The sequence below is a fragment of the Aedes albopictus genome, chromosome 3, assembly GCF_035046485.1.
Source record: "Aedes albopictus strain Foshan chromosome 3, AalbF5, whole genome shotgun sequence".
Classification (NCBI taxonomy): domain Eukaryota; kingdom Metazoa; phylum Arthropoda; class Insecta; order Diptera; family Culicidae; genus Aedes; species Aedes albopictus.
The window spans coordinates 372,340,447-372,350,113 of NC_085138.1; the positions used below are offsets into that span (position 1 = coordinate 372,340,447).

At 36.7% G+C, this 9,667-nt stretch overlaps 1 protein-coding gene across 2 annotated transcripts in view; it reads right to left on the reverse strand.

Annotated features, from left to right (window-relative positions):
- LOC134289581 (zinc finger protein 70-like) overlaps positions 1-3,421 on the reverse strand; it is a 64,255-nt gene extending 60,834 nt beyond the window's left edge. The window contains exon 1 of one of the 2 annotated variants that reach the window (XM_062855598.1): positions 2,804-3,421. The gene's annotated coding sequence lies outside the window, so the exon portion shown is untranslated. Of the gene's footprint in view, positions 1-2,714 lie in introns of both variants that reach the window. The other variant, XM_062855597.1, reaches the window with a different exon arrangement.
- Between the last annotated feature and the right edge of the window lie 6,246 nt (positions 3,422-9,667).

Consider the following 9,667-nt stretch of genomic DNA (forward strand, 5'->3'; position numbering starts at 1 on the left):
ACCACTGTAAAAATAAAAAATACAAAAACAATAAGATGTAATGTAGACACCCATACAGTGAATTGTAAATAAGATTTTTACAATATACTATACGGGTTGTTAAGTATCGTAACAATATAAAAAAATATTTTTCTCCATATATATTTTTTTACAAAACCATATATTTTATTGTAAATAAATTGTTTGAAATACTGATACGTGGGCTTTAATATACCGTACATTGTATGGTACACGTATGGTTTCAAACAATAAAATGTACCGTAAATATATTGTTTTTAATTGTAATTTCACTACTGGTTATAAATTTAATCATGGTTTTGGAATGGTTCTCTTTTGTTATGTTGTATTGTTTTACATTAGATAAACCATATAATGTTATATTATCTCGTCATGTTCCTTCGATAATGGCAGTTCTAGCCAAACTAACCTAAACTCGTCTAAGTCTGAGTAGCCTCTGATTGCATTAACAGTTGAAGCTTAAGCTCCCATGCCCCACCAGCCAGATAACCGGGTTTTGCAAACTTAGCATTATTTGTGGCAACACTTTGAGCGGCATGATGGAACTATGCCGAGCGCGCTAAGTGTTATTAGACCACTAATGTAGTTGCATGAAGTGGGTGACGAGGTACATAAGTATCATTACAGCGTGCTTAACCGTTATTGCAATATTGAGGCTCCAGTTTGAATGAACTATAAAATATGTACATAACAACTCATGAGAAAACTGTCAAGTTCGATTCAACTATAAGTTAGGTTAAAAAGCGAAGACGAACTTATATCAGAAGTCGTTTCACCTGGATGTCATAATTCAATGTCAAACTGAAAATGACAACCAATGTGTGATTCCGAGGGGCGACCAAATGAGTTTTTTGGTTTCTTAAACATTACTGATAATCGAGAAGAATTTCTCATTCATTTTTCTTAAAAAAAACAATATGTATGATTACCTCGAAACAAATGCAAAACATCGACAATTTTTATTTTGTCGATCATTGAAAGCGTTTTGTACTTGCACATTGGACCAGGTGGTTTCATAATCATCTGTATTTTCACTTCACCGACTAAAATGGATGAAGATAATTACACAGACAAACAGACGTATCACTTGGAACAAAATGCGGTTAAAATCATCGTAACGAAACATAATCGCCCAATGCTAATTATGCTGTGCTTCGCAAACTCACTGAGTAGATGGCGGTAGTGAGCAAACGTCAAAGAGGAGTGAAAACGATGCGAGCGCCGTGGGCGACCGATTTACGAACTAAAAAATATTTGAATTATCCGTTAAAAAGGGAAACGATGGAAGGTGAGTAGAGTGAGACGTCTGTTTGTATGTGATAATTAATTCTCGTATTGGTTATATATGTATCTTTCATAACGTATCAGTTTGGCTCTAAATGTGAAAATAATTGAAAAATTTACAAAATTTTACTTTTTACTTCCAACCTAAACATGATAAAAAAAACAATGCGCACGCCCCTTGTGCTGCCGTCACTTCACCCAACTAACGAATCGAATTCGTTGGTTGGGTGGAGGTTGTGGCTCAACGAACGAATTCCGACTGAGAGATTGGTTCAAACGTAAGAAAAACAGTATAATGTATTGTTACATAAAGATCGGATGTAAATGTATAGTAGCTACCAATGTGCAAAGCTTTTAGCGAACCATTCCATTACAATACACTATATTGTAGCTGGTACACTGTATGGTACAGGAATGGTTTTCACCAAATACCCTATGGTTAGTTTTTATCCGGGTATCTCGGTAACCAAACGTCCAATTGAAAAAAAATTCAATAGCGTTCTACTAGGATGTAGTAGCTTTCATTTGCTTCCAAGAGAACTCAAATCGGTTGACAGACGGCTGAGAAACGTGCGTGACTTTTTTTTGTAACGCACATACACACACACACATACACACATACACACACACACACACACACACACACACACACACACACACACACACACACACACACACACACACACACACACACACACACACACACACACACACACACACACACACACACACACACACACACACACACACACACACACACACACACACACACACACACACACACACACACACACACACACACATACAGACATTTGCTCAGTTCGTCGAGCTGAGTTCATTGGTATATGAGACTCGGCCCTCCGGGCCTCGGATCGAAAGTCTGTTTTTCGAGCGATATTTATACTCTTCTTATGGGTGTAAGAAGGGTAAAAACACAGAAATAAAAAATACCAAAAAAAAATACAAAAAAAAGGTTTTGAAGTTAAACCAAAGATTCAAAGTATATTTTGATTCCTGGTGGAATAGGTTTATCAGTTTTGCAGAAACCATTTATTTAAAATTTCATTCAAAAATGGTTTTTGGAAAACTGAGTAACTTTTTCATGAGGAAAAAATCAGAAGACACCTTGATCCTTCCACTAAATGTATATGGAAACCGGTATTGAAAATACTGCTCAGTTATTAAATAAAACAAAAAAATAAATGAAGAAATGCATCCAATTTTGCCTTAAGTAGCATTTTCGATGCGTTGGTCTGATTTTTGGATTTGTGTTCGAGAAAATGCGAGGCAAAACTCATTTTTTGAAATGCACTGTGACTTCACCCCAAATAACTGAGATTTATGTTGATAGATTTTTCGGTATTCGACAGAGATTTCAAACCATAGACAGATTTCACGGTATCCGATGTTACATTTTTTTGAGCCAGGTTTTGAAACAGCGTGCTGAGTTTAACGAAACTTCTGAAGAATCTTCTGTTTAGTTTGAAAGCACCTCACGTACGATTGAAATTGTAAAGCACTGCAAGTTCAGCATGTTGAATAACTCAAAAAAGTTGCTTTAAACATACACTAGCACGATTTCAATTTATCTTTTTTTTTCATCTCACTCTTTCACAAATTACAGTACAACACTTTCTGAATCACGACAAAACTTCGAAACTCGATAAGAATGATTGCAACTAGATATGCCACTACAAACCGACCGACGACCTTTCGAAGCGACGGCAAAACGTGAAATGAAACTGCATGCCATGCTGAGGTTGGTCCTTGTGCACTGGGTCTCGATTTAAAGGATATTGCATCCTTGCCCCTCTTCCTAGGCTGGGGTGCGGTAGGCAGCGGAGAAACGCAAACAAGGTTTTAATGCGTTGATGCTACTGCTGCACGATGTTGTTTTTAGGCATGCTACTCGTCGTCGCTAGCTGGCTGGCTGGGTAAGAACCCGTCGTCGTCGTGCAGCAGCGCATCCTAGAAGAGATGGATGGATAGGGATATGCTTCTAGCTAGGATGTGACGAGCGAGAGAAGGAAGTGCGCACACGCGCGCATGCATCCCCGTCGTGGAGTGTCAAACGGAGCGAGCGGAATCGAAGGGCACCACGGCCAACCAGTCGCAATCGCTCTATCTATAGCCAGGGACACACATAAGCGATTATTTATTTTCCAAATCAGATTTTAAAATTAAGGGGAAGTAACTTCAACTCGGTGCGGCTCCCCGGGTAGTTTGGTTGGGCGATGGACGACGGTCTACATAGAAATTTGTCTTGACGACGACGACGACGACGACGACTATTCCGGCACACGACGGAAGCAAACGAATCGTCTTTGGGGATTTGTTTCGATTCCGATGAGAGGGCAATCTGTTGGCGCCGTTTTTTTTATGTTCTGTAGGTTATTTGGAAAAGTAAAAAAAACGCGAGGGGTGGGTAGAAGGTATTTCAGCGAAGATTGGAGCTTCGTGTGCTCGCAGATTTGCGTTTTCCCGGGAGGGATTAGTGAGCATAGTGGGACAAACATGTCGACTATAGTTATGATACTAAGTTATGAAGTTTGGTATGAAAACAGATAATACGTGTGTAAAGGAAATATAATATAATATAAATCTTACCTACTCTCTTGTGTGCCTCGCAGTTATTTTTTAGAAATTTCTCAAGAAATTCATCTACAATTCATGCAGATTTCCACCTTGAATATCAATAATTACCCGCGGATGTTCCACTACAAACATTTGCTTGGGCTTTTTCACTTATTTGTTCAGCAAAAGTTACTCCCTGACAAAGATTTATTATCTAAACTAATTTCATCAAGTTTGTTTCAATAACTATTTACAGAATACTTCAGGTAACCTTAATGTCCTTTAGATTCATTTTTTTCCAGCTAGGTAGTGATTTCTAACTCGTCCGATTACTGACGAAGAAATTGATGGATGCATACGAGGTAGTGAGCTCGTCTCATAAAATTGTTTTATTGTAAAAGTTAAAGAAAAAACCCAAATTAATCCAGTGATAGTGCCTTTCTCACAATCTTTCCGGCAACGTAAGTCAAAGTGTTTTTGGATCCGAATATCTTTATAGAAAAGCAAGCATTTTATCAAAGACATCATTGAATTGACACGTTATGTTAAATGTTAAGCACCACTGGGCAATCTGTACGTTATAACTTTTTTCACAAGTTTCGGATCACTTTGTGATCTTTGGTAAAGTTTTTCGGCATATCCTAGGCTATACTTTACCGTCATTGGTTAGATTGTTTTAGACGAAAAATTTCAATTTTTGAAAAAATGCAAAAAACACGTTTTCCCATACTAAATTCCATACAAATTTCAATCGCAATGCGGAATACGGGGACGCAACCAATCGCTCCCAAATTTTGCACACATACTTTGAACGCTTAAATGAATCGAAAAAGCTTTGTTCCGAAAAATCGACTTTGTTGACCCAGTCCAATGAACACGTTAGGAAGATGCTATTCAAATGTATTATTTCCGTTATTATAAGTACTTTTACAATCTTTTGCAACGTAGTTGTTGGAAACTTATTTTAACGTAATTTCAACGTATTTACAACCAAAACACTCGGTTTGAATTGCGATTTGTGTTCCACCAGAAAAAAGGCAGATCACAGCACCGTCTAAAAATATAAGTACATAAATAAAAAAGCAATTCAAATTAATATTCTTTTCTTTATAATTTTGTTAATATTCGGCTGAAAAAATATTTCTTAGACATAAACACAATTGAAGTACGATCAGCAGCATTGAACTATAGCTATGGTTGATTTTTTTATTATTATTCTTAACACTTTCAACCGATACTGTAATTCTCATGGAAAGCTACCATATTGTTTTTCATGAGAATTATTCCAAATTTTCATAACTTTAATTTAAATTTCTCAATTTGACTAAGTGGCCCTTGAATTCTGATGAAGTAAAACCAGAAGTTTTACCATGAATCCAGCAGCGCATGTGAAAAAACTCCGCCTTTATTGCATGAGCTCATAAATTATATTGTCAGAATAGTTTATAAACTATCATATATGAGCCAAGCCTTTATCATCTGGAAAAAATATGTTGTTGCAGTTATCAACACAATTATTTTGTGTTCGTTGATACGACTCGTTCGTATTGATGTACAATACATATTTTTATATAGGTCTTGTATTATGGGATTCCATAAGTTATATTACCTTCAAATAACTAAATTCCAACAAATGGTATGTTATATTAAAGCATTCTGTAAGCAGTATTGCTTGAAAATAAACTTATTCCAACTAATGAAAATGATTGCATTATATAGGTTGTTTGCTAGTTGTTGATTATGACAAATACACCTTGTTCTTTTTTTACGTCCATGCATGACTTAGCGACAAAAAATTCTGCCGCCAAGAAAATGAGCAAACTCAACATTTTTATATATTTTAAAACATCTCCGTGATTAGGAGAAGTGTACAAAAATATAAAAATGTCTATTTTAATCATTATTTTGGCAGTAGAATTTTATTTCGCTAAGCCAATAGTAAACGTAAAATGAGGTTTAGGTGTAGCTTATTTGAAATCGAGGCCTTGGGTGGAATATACTTGAAACGGATTTATTAGTACTATAAGTGAATTGGCATACATCTTGTATAACTTATGAGATGTTTTATAAGCCGCCATTTTTTGCGCTGTTTTGAATATATAAGTGTTCCATATTATGTTAATAATGCAAGAAAAATACATCAGATCTAGTATGAAACGTGTATTTTGTACTGTTATATAAGAAGTTGTGTTACTTGTGTTATGGGGTTGGTTCTCCTTTACCTATGACCACTTCCAATAGGGTACCCTTAATCGGTGAGGAATACTACCGGTTGTTCCAAATATGGCCGGAAACTTTTTTTTTGCCAATCAAGATACCTAAAAATCCGCGATTTGATTTGTCGCATGGGTTTGGTTCACTTTTTTGTTTGACCATTTCCGGCGGGACACCCGGAACCGGTTCCGGATCACTACCGGTTCAGATACATATGGTCTGAGAATATTTTCCTGCTGACTGTTCATCTGTTCATCAGGATATCAAAAAAGCCACTATTTGATATGTCGCATGTATGGGTTTGGTTAACTTTTAAACTTGTCCACCTCTGGCGGGACATCTGGAACCAGTTCTGGAACACTACTGGTTCCGATATGTTCTGAGAATGCTTTCCTGCATACTGTTCATCAGGTTATCGAAAAAGTCGCGGTTTGATATGTCGCATGCATGGTTTTAGTTCAATTTTATATTTGTCCACTTCCGGTGGGACACCCGGAATCGGTTCCGGAACACAACCGGTTCAAATATGGTCTGAGAATATTTTCCTGCTTACCTTTCATCAGGATGTCAAAAAAGCCACTATTTGATATGTTGCATGCATGGGTTTGGATAACTTTTATACTTGGCCACCTCCAGCGGGACATCTGGAACCGGTTCCGGAATACTACCGGTTCCGATATGGTCTGAGAATGTATTCCTTCTTACTGTTCATCAGGGTATCGAAAAAGCTGCGGTTTGATATGCCGCATGCATGGGTTTAGTGCACTTTTATGTTTGGCCACTTCCGGCGGGACACCCGGAACCGGTTCCGGGACACTACTGGTTCAGATATGGTCTGAGACCATTTTTCTGCTTACCGTTCATCAAGTTATCGAAAATGCCGTAGTTTGATGTGTCGCATGGATGGGTTTGTTGCGTTTTCATACCTGGCCCCTTCCTGGGGTACCGATCCGGACACACACACATACACACACACACAGACATCACCTCAATTCGTCGAGCTGAGTCGATTGGTATATGCCATTCGACCCTCCGAGCTTTCTATCAAAAAGTTGTTTTTGGAGTGAACATATAGCCTTTCCAGTACACTTAGTGTTCGAGAAAGGCAAAACTGAAAAAAATCCTGGAGGAATTTATTTATGCTGGAGAATTTTGTGAAGAAATTCATAGACTAATTCACGGTGAAATTTCTAGAGGAATTCCCGAGGATATCCCTCTAGGGGAATTCTAGGAGCAATTTCTATGTGCATTTGGTCAAGGGTTCCTGAAGGAACTCTTGGAAAATGGCATGAAGGAGTTTTTGAAGGCGTCCTACTAGAAACTCCTGCACAAATTAGTCACTGAAGGATCCCTTTGGGCAGTTTGGCAGGGGTTTAGAGTAATTTTTTGTAGAAAGTTCTTCTGGAGGAATCTTTGAATAAATTCTAAAGGAAATTCGTGGAAAATCCTGAAATTTCGGGAGAAATCTCTGAAGGAATTGGGTAGGAAATTCCTTTAGGAATCCCAGAAAAAAATCATGAACACGGAGACAAATTTCGTTCGTTTGAAATAAAAATATTCATGTTTATTCGATAAACTAATAAAATGTTTAAAACTAAAATTTTAATTTTTAAAACTAACTCAATTACACATTTATCTCGACAATGCCCATTGAAGAGCCCCCCGTTCCGCCGTCGAGAACATAAATAAAACACACAAGTTCCAGCTGCAACAACAAACAAGATTTGCTCCTGCAAAAAAGGCAAGGTTCACCGAAAGTCTCCACAAAATCCCGTTGTTTTCGGAGGCGTAAGTTATCTAATGACTAAAATATAAACGCGCACTGAAACGGCAAAAACTAGCAATAGCCAATATCTCACAGAAAAAATATTTAAAAACATTCAAAGTCTTTAACAACAGAAAGATGTTCCTTCTTTTAATCATCTGCACAAAAAAACTATTAAAAATACCCATAGAATTTCCAGTTGTTCAACAAAAACCTGAATTTTTATTGCTTCACCCATACAAAGTGTTAGGCGTTTTTGATCAAGTTTATTGCTAATTTCTAATTTTTAATTGAGCGATAATATAGCTGCCTTATCTAATAGATGTATACATGGTGCTGGCATTGAAAGTACAACACGGGAGGTGGGTTTTTTCAGCGAAGGAAGTGACTTTATAAATTTAATTGGAAAACAAATGTTTCCGTAGGGCCGACCTGCCACAGAAAAACAAAAATATTTACATTTACTTCCAACATAATCTGTCAGAAGATGCATTTTTGTTTCAAACATGGATTGAATTTGCTTCAAATGTGACGTTCGATTTGCTCCAAACAGATTTATTTTTGTGGCCTGAACAAATTGGCAATTTATTTGAATTTACCTCAAATATTTTTGATTTTAACATAGTTTTTTCTGCGTGAAGGAATCAAGGAATCGATTTAGGGTGGAATGGTTCAAAGAATTCAAATATGAAACATTGAATTCCTTGAATAACATTGAATAACAAGAGGAAACCCAAAAAGAATGTCCGGAGGAATTTTCGGCTGAATTTCTGAAGAAATTCATAGGAAATTTTTGAAGAAAGCTCTGAAGGAATCCCCAAAGAAATCCTTAGGCGAATTCCCGGAGGAATCCTTAGGAAAATTCTCAGAGGAATCCCTGCTGGAACACGTGTATGGATCCCTGGATGGAGAAATCTTTGGAGGAATCCCCGGAGCAATCAATAGGTGCATTTGGTCTTTGTTTTGTAATCTTATGAAAAACTGAGGTTACCATAATTTTAACATTATAAATGTGACAATTTTTCAGCTCCTCTAAACAAACTATTATTTTGTAGTTTTAATTCTAGTTCAATATTATTACATCGAATTCGCTGTAACAAAATGACCTCATTCGCTTTCAACACAAATCTCCATCGGATTGTAAAATCACCGGTTATCTGCAGTATTGTCTGTAGCTTGCTTACAACTTTGCGTACAAGAAATTCTTTCATGTAAAATCAAATGAAATTAAATGGAAATTTGAACGTTCTTAAATTTGCATCAAATGTAGTTTTCATAAGTTCTTTCTGTGTAGATAAAGGAATATATCAATCCAAGGACTAGCAAGTTTATGGACCTAAGATCTGGGAGTTTTTATGAGTTTAGCAGGAATTCCTCCAATGATAATTTCAGGAGTTCCTTAAGAATTTCCTTCAAGATATGTTTTGAGATTTTTCCAGGAATTCCACAGTCTACAAAAAAATCTTGAAGACATTTATCCCAGCGATTATTTAGATATTCCTCCAGCTTTTCCTCAAAAAATGAATTCCCCCAAAAGTTTCCAAACAGATTGAAGAGGAATTTCGCTAGCGATTGCTTCCGATGTTTCATCAAAGATTCCTCTAGTCATTTTTTTTTTCCAGTAATTCCTCAAGATTTTCTTGGCAGAACTTTTCCAATGGTTTCTCCGGGTATTGTTCTCAAAATTCGATTCCTTTTAAAATTTAGATTTTTTTGCAGAAAGGTTTTCTGAATTGGGTTTTCTCGAGAGATTGTTTCATGAATTTCTCCATGAATTTCTTCAGAAACTCCTCAAGAAAATTCCTAGAAGAT